At 47.5% G+C, this 19,007-nt stretch overlaps 1 protein-coding gene across 2 annotated transcripts in view; it reads right to left on the bottom strand.

The window, feature by feature from the left end:
* Window positions 1-19,007, bottom strand: part of ORC1 (origin recognition complex subunit 1) — a 48,132-nt gene that overhangs the window by 28,598 nt on the left and 527 nt on the right. The window lies entirely within an intron of this gene.

A 19,007-nucleotide genomic window follows, 5' to 3' on the forward strand; every position in this document is an offset into this window, starting at 1 on the left:
GATGGCCCAAGTGCTTGGGCCCTGCACCCACATGGGAGATCAGGGGAAGCACCTGGCTCCTGCCATGGGATCAGCGCGGTGCGCCGGCCACAGCAGCCATTGGGGGGTGAACCAATGGAAAAAGGAAGACCTTTCTCTCTGTCTCTCTCTCTCACTGTCCACTCTGCCTGTCAAAAAAAAAAAAAAAAAAGTATTTGAATCTAAATAAATGTTCAAGAAAATACATAAAACTACCTTCAATATATGCTATTTAACATGAAACTGTTAAAGTAAATTTGAAACTTTTGCCTTTCCCATACTGAAATCAGGCAAAAGACACTACTAAGATAAAAACAAAAGTTTTTTCAAAAAGATTTATTTATTCGGCCGGCGCCGCAGCTCAATAGGCTAATCCTCCGCCTAGCGGCGCCGGCACACCAGGTATAGTTGCCCCTCTTCCAGGCCAGCTCTCTGCTATGGCCCGGGAGTGCAGTGGAGGATGGCCCAGGTGCTTGGGCCCTGCACCCCATGGGAGACCAGGAGAAGCACCTGGCTCCCACGGTGGCCATTGGAGGGTGAACCAACAGCAAAGGAAGACCGTTCTCTCTTCCTCTCTCTCTCGCAGTCCACTCTGCCTGTCAAAAATAAAAAAATAAAAATAAAAAAAAAGATTTATTTATTTATTTGAAAGTCAGAATTACACAGAGAGAAGGAGAAGCAGAGCGAGAGGTCTTCCATCCGCTGGTTCACTCCCCAATTGGCCGCAGCAGCCAGAGCTGGGCCAATCCAAAGTCAGGATCCAGGAGCCTCCTCCAGGTCTCCCACACAGGTGCAGGGGCCCAACGATTTGGGCCATCCTCTACTGCTTTCCCAGGCCACAGCAAAGAGCTGGATCAGAAGTAGAGCAGCCAGGACTCGAACTAGTGCCCATATGGGATGCCAGCACTGTAGGCGGCGGCTTTACCTACTATGCCCCAGCGCCCGCCCCAAAACAAAAGATTTAAGTGGACTGCAGTATTCACTAAGCTCTCTCATTGAAAAGACACGAACATCTCACTACTCTTTGTAGCAAATCCACATCTCAAAGCAATTTTTCTTTAGTTTCTTTCTTTAGAAAAAAAAAAAAATGCTTTCTACTTACTTACTTACATAGATACAGAGGGTAGGTATAGGGTGGGGAAGAAAGACAGCTCCCACCCATTGGTTCACTCCTCAAATACCCACATCTGGGGCTTGGCCGGGGTGGGAGCCAAGATTCAGGATTGCAATCTAGGTACAATCTACCCTGTGAGTGGCAGGAACACAATTACTTGAGACATCACGACTGCCTCCCAGGGTATAAACCAGTGGGATGCTGGAGCCAGGAGCCAGAGCCAGGCACAGAACCCAAGCACTCTAATGTGGGATGTGCTTACCTTAACTGCTAGGCTAAAATATGCACTCCTCTGTACAATTCTTGAATAATATAACTGTAGGATAAGTAACCTAATTCGTCATAACTGTAGGATAAGTAACCTAATTCGTCACTTTCACTATAGTACTTTGCTTATTGGCACAATAATCTTTTTTTTTTTTTCCAAGTCAAAAATTGCCATATAGATGGACTGTTGGCATAATTGTAAGATGTATGGGATACCTTAAGGGCATAAAATCCACGCTCCTTAAAAAAAAAAGGATTTATTTATTTGAAAGGCAGAGTTACAGAGAGAGGGAGAAACAAAGAGAGAAAGGTCTTCCATCTGCTAGTTCCCTCTTCAAATGGCCACAAGGTCAGGAGCTGGGCTATTTGAAACCAGGAGCCAGAAGCTTCTTTCTGGGTCTCCCACAAGGGTGCAGGGGCCCAAGGACGTGGGCTGTCTTTCACTGCTTTTCCACATGCAGAGCTGCTGGGACACAAACTGGCATCCATGTGGGATACCAGAGCTACAGGCAGTGGTTTACCCATTATGCCACAACACTGGTCCCTGGCTCTGTTCTTTTGAATCCACACCTTATTAAATCCATACCTTATTAAAGCAGGTATCCTCTTTCAAAAACCAGCCAAGGTAAAAATTTAATATTCCTTTTCTAGGAGGCCATGGGTTGAGCTGAATGAGACCAGTGTATGTGTAGAATAATGGGCGATTCATCCCAGGCTGAGGAGGTTACAAGAAGAAGGCTGACGGGCCCTGGGCCATACGACCTGCTCTTCCCCACTCTACCCCAGGCCTGCTTTCCCAAACCTAAAACAGACCCAGGCTGTTGGGGCCATCAAGACTTCTGCAGTTTTTATCCCTTCCTGCATCTTTGCAGAACGGCTTAGGTCTTAGCTCCAAAGAAGCTCCTTCTGAGGGCTTTACCGACACCCACAGGAAAGTTACCCACACTTCCCTCCAGAGTTATCATTTCTATATCATATTCCTATCATTACACCACTCCATTATCAAAGCAGTAACACTGTTACTATTTTCCTATTTAATGTGCTATTTGTCTTATTTTCCTATTTTTTGTGCTTTAACATTACAGCAAGAATCTCGGAATCTTGTCAATCTGCATCCTCTAGTGCTTTGCACTTAATAGGTAAATGAATGAATATATGAACTAATAAACTGGATTTAAAAATCATCTGTAAAATACCATGTGTGGTAAGTGAAGTAGGCAGACATACAGGCTAAAGTTGTTAGATTTGTGAACTGGAAGACCATGCCTTTGCCATGCCACTGTGTGACCTCATGCCCCTACCTGATGCCTTTGCCATGCCCCTGTGTGGCCTCATTCCCCTACCTGGCCACACCTGGGTGCCCACCAGCCAATCAGGTTAATTAACCATTCCCCTTTGGAAGCGGGTTAAAAGCCAGGACACGGTGTGGCCTGGCCTGCTCTTCTTCCCTGGCCTCTTGTCAGGAGAGGGCTTGATGTAAACCTGCGCCTCCAGGGTGCATGGCCTTCGGGCCATGTGCTCTAGGCTTCCTGGCCCGGATACAGGCCTAGATGCTCATCCACATGGCTGGTTCCTGGTGCTCGGTATGAACCCCTATTCACCTCTCTCTCTTAAATAAAGCTCTCACTCTCCTATGCATCTTTCTCACTAAATAAAAGCTTAAAACATACCACGCTGCCTCGTTTATCTGTGCCGGTATTTAGAATTCTTCTCTAAATATTAGGCAAGAACCCTCTCGGGCTATTAATATCGGGGATTTAGTAATAAGCCCGTGGTGAAATCATAAGGCACCCAAATTCCGGTAGCACATGTGGCACCCCGGATAGCATTTCCATGGAACTTTAAGGGGCCACATTTCAGTGTAAATTTTAGGGGGTCTTGTCGGATTTCAGTGAGGATACAGAGAAGCTAGACCTTATATATTGCCAAAGGGCATGCAAATTTGATACAACTACGGAAGCCAGCCAGTGGGGCTGGGGGTCTGTGGGCCCCTGAGACCCGGGCAGAATGTCCTTCACAAGCAGGCTGCCAGCTGGGCTGGAAAGCCTCTCTCCAGACCTGCGGCACCTCCCCCACGACAGCTCTTGTGCTGCATGTGTGACCTGGCGGCTTTAGCTCACACCTTCAGGGTGGGGGCAATCTTTCACCCAGAGCTGCAGGGGAAGGGGCTGGGCCCCTGGGGGAGGCAGACTGGTTCCATGAGACCCAGGCTATCTTGTGGACCTTATGGCTTTAACTCACACCTCCAGGGGGGCTGCAATCTTTCACCCAGAGCTAGCAGAGGAGAGGGGGCTGAGCCTCCAAGGACACCACAGTCTCCAGGAGACTCCTGCTCCCTCCAGGAGCCCAAGGCAATCAACATATGCATGTGAAACCCTGTCCAATGGGCACCCCCAGTAGGACTCAATGGGCACCCCCAGTAGGACTCAAAGAACGGACTACTGCCTTAAAAACCCGGGGCATTTCCTGAAAGCCAGTGTCCTGCTCGGGCACTCCGCCCGGTCTCTCGGACCAGACGCTTTCTCTGTCGCTCGCCAATCAAATAAAAGTTTCTTTTCTGTCTAATAAAAGTTGCTGCCTCTTTGCAAATTGTTTCCCAGCTATTTATTTCTATACTGAGCTGAGGAAAAGAACCCAAGAGACTTGCTCCGGCAACCGCCCTCCCCTTCATGACCAGTAACAACTACTTCAGAAAACTGGTAGTATCTACTGAACATATACATAGCCTGTGACCCACAATTTCAAATTCATGCATACTATCAAAAGACATTAAGCTAGGATGTTGACAGAACACAATACAGCAATGAAATCGAACCAATTACTACTGCACATGTAACAGTGTGGGGAAAACCTTATCAATCAAATGGTGCTGGGCTAAAGATATAATTCAATTGTAACACTATCAACCTAGACAGAGCATCAGATCCCACAGGTTAAAGTCTCAGACTCCAAAACTACTCCCGCCCCCTTCAGTGGCCTATTGCAAGCCCGAGGTTGTGCTTTTGACTAACTGGCTATAAGTGGGGTTCCCACAAACCATTCCTTGGGTTTGATGTGCTAAAGTGACTCAGAGACCCCAGAGACACATTTACATTTACTGGTTTATTATAAAGGATATTACAAATGTCAGCTGAAATAATCTTACTCAGACTGATAGGCAAATAGAGCAATTTGATTTTCAAAGAAAACAATCTATAGATTGAGGGGAAAAGCTACGCGAGCAAAACCAGAAACAGATGGTACAGAGAGACACAGCTTATCAGCAAGTCAGAGAGAAGCTTATATATTCACACATTACAGTAACTTAATTCCTTGAAAAAAATTAAGTATAAGTGCGCAGGTGCAAATGAGATCATACAACGCCATACATCACATGGGCAAATTCAGTTGTTGTTTTTTTTAAACCATGTTTGTGGGGGAATTTTAGCCTATCTGACATCAGAAAGGTTAATTTGGACAAGGTGGTTGTTAGTGTTCAAGTAGAAGAATAAGAAAAGACACAGCTAGAACGGGTCTATTGGGAGAAACCTGAGAGGGACCCAGTACCAGAGTGGATAGGGAGCTCCCCTCTCTCACGGACCAGCTGTTTATACAGACAGGGCTACTTTGGGTTCTAGGCAGGTGGCATTAGGAGGGGCTGAGCAGGTTTGCACAGGCTTTTTCCCCCCAGGCCCAGGGTTAAAGGCTGAGGTGGGGTTGAGCAGGTTAAGGAAGAATACAGGGGGTTGGGATCTGCTCCCAGTGGCAAAGGCAAGGGACTGAAAAGTAGATCTAAAGCTTTTGTTCTTGCTCTGCCAGTTAGTGCACAGTCTGGGTAAACTGGCCAGGACTGGTTTGGCTGTTATCAAGGGAAAGTATCAGTAAGTCTGTTGCTTGTACAGACCTCAAAGAATATAGGATGTGAAAATTCCTAGCAAAGGGCAAGAAAGCTGCACTTTTTAACTTGCTTGCTGGAGTTACTTTTCTTTGAAGTTTCAACATTTGTCTTTATAAATTGGATTGTGACTCGGACTTAAATTTTAGTCCTCTTGTACAGGGGCAGTCCACTTACAGGATCTTATGTTATCAACTTCTCCACAAGAGACACCAGATGAAGAATGGGGCAGGGTGCAGGGAAAGGAGTGTGGAGTTTTCAGGCCTTCTCCAAGACCTCCATGCGTTCTAGCCATCTAGCAGCTCTTGCAACTCTTTACAGAGGCTTCACTACACATCACATTCATGAAATCATTGGCCACTGACAATCAACTTAACCTGCAGTTCCTCTCTGGTCCCTGGAGATTAGAACTCTGGCTTTTAAATTCCAACCTAATCAGGTCTTGGTTATCTGGTGACCAGCCCCCTCCTGATTAGCATACAAAAGGATATATCACTTTGGCTGGCGCTGCTGCTCACTAGGCTAATCCTCGGCCTTGCGGCGCCAGCACACCGGGTTCTAGTCCCGGTCGGGGCACCGATCCTGTCCCGGTTGCCCCTCTTCCAGGCCAGCTCTCTGCTGTGGCCAGGGAGTGCAGTGGAGGATGGCCCAAGTCCTTGGGCCCTGCACCCCATGGGAGACCAGGAGAAGCACCTGGTTCCTGCCACAGGATCGGCGGCCATTGGAGGGTGAACCAACGGCAAAGGAAGACCTTTCTCTCTGTCTCTCTCTCACTGTCCACTCTCTCACTGTCCACTCTGCCAGTCAAAAAAAAAAAAAGATATATCACTTTGAAGATCATAAGGATTTAGCAGTTATATGCCAGGAAGCTGGGATAAAAAAACACATAATTACAGTACCACAAATATATACTCTATTGATTCAATTTATGTTAAATTCAAAAACAGCCAAAAGTAGTGTTATTAAAAGTCAGAACTGAAGATGACCCATGTGCCTGTGGCAAGGGATAACTAGGCAGAAGTGAGTTGGGTGTAGGTGAACTCGAATTTCACCTTTCAGCTTGATATGTCTACATTTCCAGGATATACCTGTGTCTCATCTGGGACAGGGAGGGAGACTTCGTGACTAAATTTAAATTTAAATTCCACACGGAGGTGCCATAAAAAGCTCAGAAAGCTTCATTTGCATGTGAAGACCCCAACCCTGCTCGTTTATCATTTAAGGTACCACCCTATACCTCAAAAACACATAAATAAAGGCTGAGATTCGGGGAGAGGTTTCTTTTTGCCCCTGATCACACTTGGGGGTATTACCTGGGCTTCTTTTCTCTGTCTCTCCCTCATAGGCCCACAACGACAGGTATTTCTCCATGTGGGGAGGCCTACACTCATGCATGAATGTATGTTCACTCTCTTAATTAAACCCTGTTCTCATCTTCGCACTGTATTATGCCTCTTCTTTGAATTCTTATCCCTTTGGGGGCCAACAATTTGGATTAAGATTAAGGTAACAAGGTCCATATCACTGCGAGGAAAAGCAGGGAACAGAATACTGCTGGGATGCTGCTCATTGATGGGACAAGGACATAAGCCTCAGCAGTTTTAGGTTTCTTCTTATCCTTGCTGTTCCCCATCCTACCCGCGGCATTATTCCCCAGGTTTGGGAGCCAGTGGGCCAAACCTGAAGAACAAGTATGGAAAAGCTCATTTCTGCCTACTACCCTCCCATCCTTACCCCTAGCCCACCTAAGATATAAAAGGGCCCAGGCCTGCTGGGGTCCAGGCCTCTGCCGTTCAGTCCATGAGAATGATGGCAGTTGGTTTGTTAGGTAGGAAGTCAGATATGAGCTTATGTGTGTGTGACAAAGGCCTAAAGAGTTGACATCTAGGTCCAGCATATGCATCTCAAAGTCATCCCAATAACCTTCCAGGTGCAGCCCAGTATCTGCACTTCAAACACCCTACCAGGGGTCCTGCCTATCCTTCCTCAAACAGGGTCAATGCCAGCCAGGCTTCCTCCTGCCTGATAACTTCAGGGGGAAAACTCAGAAAGAATTTTTCATATTTACATCCAAAAAGTCCTTTGTTCCAGGAGGAGAAGAGGGGAAGGCCCATCCCCTTAAACCCGCCTCCCCCCCCCCCGCCCCGCCCCCGTCAACTGGACTGTGCGCTCAGCCCTCTGCCTCTATGCTGAGCCGCCCACCTGGCCTGGCCTGGCCTGGCCTGCCCAGGTGTATTCTCTCCACTCAACCACGTAACCCCGCTCTCCCCCAGTCTGAGCAACTGGGCACTCTCTCTCAGGTTCTGTCTGGAGAGGTGCCCATCCGTTCTTATGGATGTCCTTGCCCTAATAAACCTTGCTATTAGCTTTCTACTTACTGTCTCACGCCTGAATTCTTTCTTGCGTGAAGACAAGGACCCTGTCATTCTCCGGTAACAGGTTGACCTTTGCAAATTTATTTTCTCTGGATAAATTCAGCCTGGCTGCAAGTCTGCCTTCTGTGTCCTCTCTGTTCTGTGCCTCTTTTTCTAACATTTTGGTGCCCCAGGTGAGAACGCACTGATCTGCACTCTATTTCTTACACTCGTGTTGTTTTTTTGTTTTTTCATTTTTATTTACTTATTTGAAAGGCAGAGTTACAGAGAGAGAAGGAGAGATGGGGAAAAAGCAAAAGTTCTTCAAACTACTGGTTCACTCCCCAAATGGCTGCAATGGCTGGGGCTGGGTCAGGAGCTAGGAGCTTCTTTCGGGCCTCCTACGTGGGTGACAGGGCCCAAGTCCTTGGGCCATCCTCCACTGCTCTCCCAGGCCACTAGCAAGGAGCTGGATTGAAAGTGGAGCGGCACCCATATCAGATCCCAGCACTGCAGGCTGTGTGGCTTAACCTGCTACACCACAACGCCAGTCCCACTGGTCATGTTTTGATCTGGGTGACATGCACAGGAATGTGTCATCTTTAAGAAACGGTACTGAGTTGTATATTGGTCATTTATACACTGCTGTATGCATGGTATTCTTCAGTGAAAAATCAAAAAATTTACTCAGGTGTCCTTCAGAAGAGGCAACCTGAGAAAATCATAGATATCAGACATCTTGTACTGCTAGCACACTTTATTATCCTCCACCCATCACTTCATCTCATCCACCACAGAGATGCCCTAAGAAGAGTGGCGAATGGACTGGAAGGCTGCTCAGACTTGGTTTACTGAAGGCTTTGGCTTCTCAAAGTGCTCACGACAGGGTCTTGATGGCATAGATACTGGAAATCTGGAATATACACGTCCATTGTCTAGGAGGACTTAAGTCTGGAAAAACAGCCCATCAGAGGCTGAGTATAACCCTTGTAACCTTTTACAGAGGTGACAAGTACAGAAAGTTAGGTATAAACCAAAGTAGTTTGTCAATCTGCATCTGATTGTTTTTATAAACAACAAAAAAATTATTTACTGGGACCATCTTAGTGCTGCAGCAGGTTAAGCTGCCACATGCAGGTTAAGCCACTGCTTGTGAGGCCAGCATCCCATATTGGGGTGTCAGTTTGAGTCTCAGTTGCTCTACTTCTGGTCCAGCTCAGTTGCTGCACCTGAGAAAGCAGTGGAAGACGGTCCCCCAAGAATGTGGATCACAAGCACTGTGAGAGGCCCAGATGGAATTACAGGCTCCTGGCCTTAGCTTGGACCAGCTCCACCCATTGCAACCTTTTAAGGAGTGAACCAGGGGATGGAACACCCTGCCTCTGGCTTTCTTCTCTTCCTCACAGTCACTCTGCCTCTCAAATAAATAAATCTTTTAAAACAATTATTTATTTGCTTGACAGGCAGAGAACTCTCATCTGGTTCAATCTCTAAATGCCTACAACAGCTATACCTAGGCTACACTGAAGTCAGGAGATGAGACCTCAATCTGAGTCTCCAATGTGGATAGCTGCAAACCAACTACCTGAGCCATCACCTGTGGCCTCCCAGGGTCTACATTAGCAGGAAGTTTGAATCAGGAGGCAGAGGCAGTTCTAGAACCCAGGTACTTCAATGTGGAATGTGGGCATTGCACCTGCTAAATTCCATGATCATTTCTTACATAGTACATCTAGTCATGGTTTAATCAAAGTAGACTTAGTTGCACACATCAAAGCAGACTACCCTCAGAGCCTATCGATGTATAGAAAGAGGCAAGTACTGGGCTGTTAACTGGTCAATGAAATACCCTGAGACATGAGGATCCTTTTCCCATCCTGTCTATAATTTTCTTTCAGTTTAAGTGGGATTTTTTTTTAAGATTTATTTATTTGAAAGAGTTACACACACACACACACACACAGAGAATCTTCTATCTGCTGGTTCACTCCCCAGATGGCCGGAACGACCTGGGCTGTGCTGGGTGAAGCCAGGAGCCTCTTCCGGGTCTCTCATGTGGATGCAGGGACCCAAGGAGTTGGATCATCCTCTGTTGCTTTCCCAAGAGCGTTAGCAGGGAGCTGGATTGGAAATGGAGCAGCTGGGACTTGAACTGGTTCCCATATGGGATGCCAGCACTGTAGGCTGTGGCTTAACCCACTTCCATCTGGGGGTAAGAGGTTGCTATACTCATGCTGACAGGGTAGAAGGTTGTGTGGCTTCTTCACACAGAAAGCCTGGCTGACATTAGGCCTCTGCAGCTTTAAAAAAAAAAAAAAATTTATTCATTTATTTGAAAGGGAGAGTTACAGAGAGGCAGAAAGAGAGAGAGGAGAGAGAGGTCTTCCATCCGTTGGTTCATTCCCCATATGCCCACAACGGCCAGATGGGACCAATCCAAAGCCAAGAGCTTCCTCTGGGTCTCCCATATGGGTGCAAGGACCAAGCACTTGGGCCATCTTCTACTGCTTTCTTAGGCCATTGCAGAGAGTGGGATTGGAAGTGGAGCAGCTGGGACTTGAACAGGCACTGACAGGCACCACAGGACAGGCCCAAGGCCTCTGTAGCTTTTATGCATGGCAAAATCACCATGTAGACTGTCTATAGGTTCAAATGTTCATGGCCTGTGACTCAGCAATGTCAACAGAAATACATAGCACCCAAAGAAACAAAACTAAAAGTCACAAGGGCCTGGTGAGTGCCCTTAAGACTGCACAAGGAGGCCAGCGCTGTGGCGCAAAGGGTTAACACCCTTGTTGAGGGGCCGGCATCCCATATGGGCACTGGTTCTAGTCCCGGCTGCTCCTCTTCCGATCCAGCTCTCTGCTATGGCCTGGGAAAGCAGTAGAAGATGGCCCAAGTCCTCGGGCCCCTGCACCTGTGTGGGAGCCCCAGAAGCAGCTCCTGGCTCCTGGCTTCAGATCAGAAGACCTCTCTCTCTCTCTCTCTCTCTCTACCTCTCCTCTCTCTGTGTAACTCTTTCAAATAAATAAATAAATAAATCAAAAAAAAAAAAAAAAAAAAAAGACTGCACAAGGCCCTCTAACCATGAGAACCAGGCCCAACCCACATTAGCATCAACTTGGGGAGCCAAGGGACCATCACCACCCTTTCTTCACTAACTTTGGGTCGACAGGGAGGAATAAGGCCCAAACTCTGTTCTGTTTCAGTCTGCATCACCCCCCAGCCTTAGATGGGCCTCACATACATCCACAGGTTCACATTGACCCCAGCAGATATGAGACTCAGTTGCAACCCAGCTTAGTGTCAGCCTGGGGAGCTGAGGGACTGCCTCCAAAACTCCACTCCCAACCCTGGACAAGACTCCAGCCCCTGAGAAGTAGGGTACCAACATGAGCACAAGACTTCATTTTGGAACTTAGACCCAGGCTGGAAAACCCAACACTTCAGGGTTGATGTTGTGGTGCAGGGGGTTAAGCCGCTGGCTACAAAGCCAGCATCCCATATTGGAGCACGGGTTTGAGCCCTGGCAAGTCCTGGCTGCTCAATTTCTTTCTTTTTTTTTTTAATTTATTTATTTGAAAGTCAGAGTTACACAGAGAGAGAAGGAGAGGCAGAGAAAGAGAGAGGTCTTCCACCTGCTGGTTCACTCCTCAATTGGCCACAATCGCTGGAACTAGGTCGATCTGAAGCCAGGAACCAGAAACTTCCTCTGGGTCTCCCACACGGGTGCAGGGGCCCAAGGACTTGGGCCATCCTCCACTGCTTTCCCAGGCCATAGCAGAGAGCTGGATTGGAAGTGGAGCAGCCAGAACTTGAACCGGCACCCATATGGGATGCCAGCACTGCAGGCAGTGGCTTTACCCACTATGCCACAGCGCTGGCCCCCGCTCAACTTCTGATCCAGCTCCACGTAATGCACGTGGGAAACCAGCAGAAGGTGGCCAAAATGCCTGGACCCCTAACCCATGTGGGAGACTCAGATGGAATTCCAGGCTTCTGGCTTCAGCCTGGCCAAGTCCCAGCTACTGTGGCCACTTGACGAGCAAAACAGCTATAAAGATTTCTTTCTCTCTCTGTTTCTTCCTATATTGCAAATAAATAATAAATCTTGAAAGCAAGCAAGCCAGCCTTTCTTCCCCTTGAACACACACACACACACACACACTCACCCTCTCACCCCTAACAGTGGGCATACCCTTATGGTCCCTATTCCCACGCTGGAGCCTCTAGACCTGCCCCATTGACAGCTCAGCCCTGTGGCCCCAGTCAAGCATCACCTGTGGCTGTTTGCAGTGGCTTGAGGCCACAAGTCCAACTAAGCACCTGACAGCCCAAAGTCATGTGGGCCATTTCATTGCTGGGTTTAGTGGGCTGTGGGCTCCAAGTAGATTTAGAATTGTGGCATTGGTTGCCACAAGATGGCTTCCCCATTCTTGCTCGAATCCCAGGCAGCACAGGACAGAAAGAATTGCCTGCTCAGAGGAAGAGAAGATAGGAGAGTGCCAAGACACAACATAGAAACCTGGAGCTAATACTGTAGGGACCCACACGCCCAAGCCAGAGTTCAGGCTGGAACTACAGCAATCCTGGAGCTAGTGTTACCACATGGATCTGAACAACCCCCGCTGGGACCCCGGGGCTGGTGCTCCCACAACTCCAATCACCTGTACTGAGTGAGGGCTGGCAACCCTGAAACTCAGGCTGTGTCCTGCAGGTCATCCTTAAGATCAGCCACTCTGGGGCCTGCACTGTGGCGTAGTAGGCTGCAGGTGTCACAGCGATCTCATTTCAAGAGATACTACAGAAGTGAATCCATACATCTACAGCCAACTGATTCTCAGTAAAGGAGCCAAAAATATACACTAGACAAAGAGCAGCCTCTTAAAAATGGTGCTGGGAAAACTGGCTATCTATATGAAAAAAATTGAAACTTTATCCCTTCTTCTCACACTATTCAAAAATCAACTCAAAATGGACCAAAGTCCTAAAAGTAAGACCTGAAACTATGAAATTACCAGATGAAAACATATGGAAACACTTCAAGGCATAGGTAATACTTTTTTGTCTAATACCCCAAAAACACAGGTAACAAAAGCAAAAACAGGGGCCAATACTGTAGCTCACTTGGTTAATCCTCTGCCTCCGGCGCCGGCATCCCATATGGGCGCCAGGTTCTAGTCCTGGTTGCTCCTTTCAGTCCAGCTCTCTGCTGTGGCCCGGGAGGGCAGTGGAGGATGGCCCAAGTGCTTGGGCCCTGCACCCACATGGAAGACCAGAAAGAAGCACCTGGCTCCTGGCTTCGGATTGGTGCAGCGCCGGCTGTGGCAGCCATTTGGGGAGTGAACCAACGGAAGGAAGACCTTTCTGTCTCTCTTTCTATAACTACCTGACAAATAAAAAAAAAAAAAAAATTAAAAATTAAAAAAAAGCAAAACCAGACACATGGGGTTGTAACAAAGAAGCTCTGCACAGCAAAGAAAACATCAACTGAGCGAAGACAAGTGACAGAATCAGGGAAAATATTTGCAAACTATCTCATGAAAGATTAATATCTACAATACATAAGGAATTAAAAAACTCAACAATAAAGAACCAATCTAGTCAAAAGAAATACAAATGTCTAACAAACACACACACACAAATGCTCAGGAATCACTAGCCATCAGGGAAATGTGGATCAAAACCATAATGAGGGGCCAGCGCCGTGGCTCACTTGGTTAATCCTCTGCCTGCGGCGCCAGCATCCCATATGGGTGTCGGGTTCTAGTCCCGGTTTCTCCTCTTCCAGTTCAGCTCTCTGCTGTGGCCTGGGAGGGGGGCAGTGGAGGATGGCCCAAGTGCTTGGGCCCCTGCACCGCATGGGAGACCAGGAGGAGGCACCTGGCTCCTGGCTTCGGATCAGCATAGTTCCAGCCGTGGCGGCCATTTGGGGGGTGAACCATCAGATGGAAGACCCCTTTCTCTCTGTCTCTCTCTCTCACTGTCTAACTCTATGTGACAAATTAAAAAAAAAAAAGCAAAAACCATAATGAGACATCATCCAATGCCACTTAGAACGGCTATTATCAAAGACAAAAATAAATACTTGCAAGGCCAGTGTTGTGCTGCAGTGGGTTAAGCCACCACCTGCAACACCAGCATCACTTCTGCCCAGCTCCCTGATAAGGTGCCTGGGAAGGGCCCTGGAGGGTGAACCAACGGCAAAAGGAAGACCTTTCTCTCTGTCTCTCTCTCACTGTGCACTCTGCCTGTCAAAAAAAAAAAAAAAGAAAAGAAAAGAAAGAAATTCCTGGATCTTGGCTTCAGCCTGACCCAGCCCTGACTACTGTGGTCAAGATCTCTTTCTCTATTTCTCCCTCTCTCTCTGTAACTCTGCCTTTCAAATATGAAACTCTTCAAAATAAATACTTGCAACAATGTGGTGAAAAAGAAATCCTTATATATACAGCCATTATGAACAGCAGTATGGAGGTTCCTCAAAAAACTAAAAATAGGGCAGTCATTGTGGCACAGCTGGTTAAGTTACTGCTTAAGATGCTTGCATCCCATCTTGGATTGCCTGGGATCAAATCCTGCCCCCACTTCCAAACCACTTTCCTGCCAATGTGCCTGGAAGGCAGCAGATGATAGCCCACGTGCTTGGGTTCCCACCCCCCAGCTGGAAGGTCTGGGTGGAGTTCCTGGCTCCTGGTTTCCACCTGGCCCAGTCAAAGCTGTCGCAGGCATTTGGGAAGTGAACCAAGGGAGAGATGACAGATCCTTTCTATGTTACTCTGCCTTTCGAATAAACAAATAAATCTTTTAAAAAAGAAAGTAAAAGTAAAGAAACAGGCCGGCGCCGCGGCTCACTAGGCTAATCCTCCGCCTTGCGGCGCCGGCACACCGGGTTCTAGTCCCGGTCGGGGCACCGATCCTGTCCCGGTTGCCCCTCTTCCAGGCCAGCTCTCTGCTATGGCCAGGGAGTGCAGTGGAGGATGGCCCAAGTGCTTGGGTCCTGCACCCCATGGGAGACCAGGAGAAGCACCTGGCTCCTGCCATCGGATCAGCGCGGTGCGCTGGCCGCAGCGCGCCTACTGCGGCGGCCATTGGAGGGTGAACCAACGGCAAAAGGAAGACCTTTCTCTCTGTCTCTCTCTCACTGTCCACTCTGCCTGTCAAAAAAAAAAAAGAAAGAAAAGAAATGAAACAAAACTACAAATAGTTCCCCTTATTGACCCAGCTATCCCACTTCTGGATATACACTCAAAAGAAATGAAGTTAGCCAATCAAAGATGTATCTGCACTCTCATGTTCATTGCAACACTATTCACAATAGCCAAGATATGGAATCAACCAAGATGTCCATCACTAGAGGAATGAGTAAAGAAAATGTTTCATATATATCACAAATACCACACACACACACACACACCCTGGAATATTTGGGCATTACAAAAGAATATATTCTAGCATTTGAAGCACAATGGACAGAACTGGAAGTCATTTGGTTAAATGCAATAAGCCACACACAAAAAGACAAGCATTGTACTTCCTATGTGGAATTTTTTAAAAAGTTGATCTGAACCTGGAATAGTGATTCCTAGGCAGTGTGAAGGGTGAGAGTGGAGGAACAGAGGCAGGTTGGATAGTGACAATTACAGTTCACAATAATGTAGTATATACTTTACTATGAACTACATGGGAAGACCGTGTAGGCTCCAAACATAAAGGAAATGGAAATAGCTGCCAGACTTGATCAGCATACCTTGCATACATGTGTTACAATACTGCACTGAACCCCATAAGAAAAAAAAAAACCCACAGAACTTTCATGTCCCCTCCAGGCTGACCACACTCCTGGAACATCCACATATTCAGCCACCCAGAAACTCTTCCAACCCTGTCCTTTTGGGGTTTTTACAGAGGCTTCATTACATGAGTACAACTGATATTAACCACTGACTCCTTTCCAAAACCCTTTAGAGGTTGGGGCTGCAAGTCTCCACTCCCAAACTGTATCTCCCCACTGCTTTCTGGTGATCAGTCCTCATTCTGAAGTTACCTAGTGGTTACCTGTCAGCAACCAACACTTTAGCATACAAAAAGGCACACAGTTGAAAATCACAGGGATTTTAGGAATTGTATGTCAGGAAGCAGAAACGAAGACCTAGCTTTATTTTATAATATCACAAATACATACTACATCAATTCCATTTATATAAGCTTCAAAGTAGGTTATAGAAGCCAGAGAAGGGGACGTGGCAGGTGGAGGGGTGTGGTGTGGACAGCACTTCTGGGATGCTGGGTCACATTTCTTGATCTGGGTGCTGGTTACATGAGGACCTATTTTTTAAGAAAAGTCACTGAGTTGAAGACTTGTCACTTGTGCACTTTGCTTTATGTTTGGTATTTTTCAATGAAAAGCCAATGAATCAGGGGTCCTTCTGATGAGGCAACATGAGGAAATCATTGATATCAGACCTCTGTACTACTACCAAATTATCTTAGCCTCCATTCAGCATTTCATCTCACCCACCATCAGCACAGAGATTCCCCCAAGAGTGTGAATAAACTGGAAGTGAAGTCTGACTTGTCCCAGAGAGGCCTTAAGCTTCTAGGCGATATATACTATGGGGTCTTGATGTCACAGATATTGGAAATCAGGAATATGCACACCAACGTGTCTAAGAGCCACACCCGAGAAAAACAGTTAAGGGAGCTGCAGTAAAAGTAACAAATATTGGAGCCAGTATGACAGAATATGGCGCTAACTCTTCATAGATTTCTCATTCAATTTTTACAACAGGACCAGCCAGCATTGTGGGGCAGAAGGTGAAGTGAAGCCTCCACCTGAGAAGCTGGCATCCCATACGGACACCAGTTCCAGTCCCAGCTGTTCCGATTCCAATCTGCTCCCTGCTAATGTGCCTGGGAGAGCAGTGGAGGATGGCCCAATTGCTTGGCCCCTACCACCAACATGGAAGATCTGGATAGTGTTCCAGGTTCCTGGCTTCAGCCTATGCCCAGCCCAGGACATTGTGGCCATTTAGGGAGTGAATCAGCAGATGGAAGATCTCTTTTTCTCTGTCTCTCCCTCTCTAACTCTGCCTTTCAAACAAATAAATATATCTTAAAAACAATAGGTCCTTGGCCGGCGCCGCGGCTCAACAGGCTAATCCTCCGCCTTGTGGCGCAGGCACACCGGGTTCTAGTCCCGGTCGGAGCACCGGATTCTGTCCCGGTTGCCCCTCTTCCAGGCCAGCTCTCTGCTGTGGCCAGGGAGTGCAGTGGAGGATGGCCCAAGTGCTTGGGCCCTGCACCCCATGGGAGACCAGGAGAAGAACCTGGCTCCTGCCATCGGATCGGATCAGCGCAGTGCGCTGGCCGCGGCAGCCATTGGAGGGTGAACCAATGGCAAAGGAAGACCTTTCTCTCTGTCTCTCTCTCTCTCACTGTCCACTCTGCCTGTCAAAAAAAAAAAAAAAATAGGTCCTCAATAAGAAGTATTTACTAGTTGAAACAGAGATGTTATTACCAATTAAAGGTGCTACCCTGTCCAGTGTTATACAGAATTGCAGAGCCTTGACTCTAAGCCTGAAGAGTCAGACCCCAAAGACTGTGCTGAACTACTTCATCTTACAACCCTTCATTTCCTTACCCATAAAAGGAAGATAAAGTAATTCTTCTTTCGGGGCTGGCGCCATGGCGCAGGTTAATCCTCTGCCTGCAGAGCCAGCTTCTCACATGGGCGCCAGATTCTGTCCCGGTTGCTCCTCTTCCAGGCCAGCTCTCTGCTGTGGCCCGGGAAGGCAGTGGAGGATGGCCCAAGTCCTTGGGTCCCTGCACTCGCATGGGAGACCAGGAAGAAGCACCTGGCTCCTGGCTTCAGATAGGTGCAGCTCCGGCTGTTGCGGCCATTTGGGGAGTGAACCAATAGAAGGAAGACCTCTGTTTCTGTCTCTCCCTCTCACTGTCTGTAACTCTACCTCTCAAATAAATAAATAAAATCTTAAAAAAAAAAAAAATTCTCCTTTTATTGCACCAGTATTAACTAAGCACCTGTTGTGTGCCAGGCACTGTTGTAAGATGATTAGAGATTGAGAAAACACAAAATGGTAAATCCACACTTCACCACTCCCTTACATTTATTTATAAGAGGCATTGTTTTTACTGATTTTTAAAATTTAACTTGATGTTATAGAATCAGACAACTCATGCAAAATTCTGCATACTACTTCAGGGTATTCAAAATCCTTCTAACGTCCACGTATTAGACTTCACAATTAAAAACTGTTGATGGGCTGGCATTGTGGCACAGCAGGTAAAGCCACTCCCTGCAGATGCCTGAATCCCATTTGGGCCCTGGTATGGCTGGTTCACATACCAGCTGCTCCTGTTCCAATCCAGCTCCCTGCTAATGACCTGGGAAAGGCATGGGGAGATGGCCCAAATTCTTTGGCCCCAGCCATCCAAGTGGGAGTCCAGCAAGAAGCTCCTGGCCTTGGCCAGGCCCAGCCCTGGCTGTTACCACCATCTGGTGAACAAGCAGATGGAAGGTCTCTGTCTCTTCCCCTCTCTGTAACTCTGACTCTATAAATAAATATATACGTAAATCTTTTTTTAAAAAAAAGATTAATATTTTATTTATTTGGAAGGGAAAGTTACAGAGAGAGGAGAGACAGAGCACGAAAGAGATCTTCCATCTGCTGGTTCATTTTCCAAATGGCTGCAACAGCGGGGCTGGGCCAGGCCAAAGCCAGGAGCCAGGTGCTTCTCCTGGTCTCCCATGCCGGTGCAGGGCCAAAGCACTTGGGCCATCCTCCACTGCTTTCTTTCCCAGGCGCATTAGCAGGGAGCTGGATGGGAAGTGGAGTGCAACTGAGTCTCCAACTGGCGCACCCATGTGGGATAACTACATCACAGGTGGAGGCTTAACCTCTACACCACAAAGTCGGCCCCATAATAAACCTTAAAAAACAAAAAACCAATGAGACACGGTAACTTATTATCTCACACCGGAAACCGTTGACATTCACAACCCATCTAATATGCCAGGGAAGGGGACATCGTTAATCATATTGATTGACAACTCAAAGCAGACCTAATCATCGTAGTTTCACAAACACACAGGATAAGAATCTCGCATCTTTTCCCACTCAGTCCAGTGCTTTTTCCAGCTGTCACGACAGAAGGTCCCCCTACTGCGGGTTGGACTAGAAGTGTCACTGAGTTTCCCTCCTGGAAAGAAGATGCGTGGGAACCCGGCAGTTCAGGGCAGCTCATCTCCAGGAAGACGACCTGGGTAACGAGCCCTGGCCGCTAGGTCACAAACGACCCCGAGCTCCCTCTCTGGCCCCAACTACTCAATCCGTAAAATGGAGCGACAGCATCTGCTCCG

This window comes from Lepus europaeus, chromosome 5 (assembly GCF_033115175.1).
Source record: "Lepus europaeus isolate LE1 chromosome 5, mLepTim1.pri, whole genome shotgun sequence".
NCBI classification, from domain to species: Eukaryota; Metazoa; Chordata; class Mammalia; order Lagomorpha; family Leporidae; genus Lepus; species Lepus europaeus.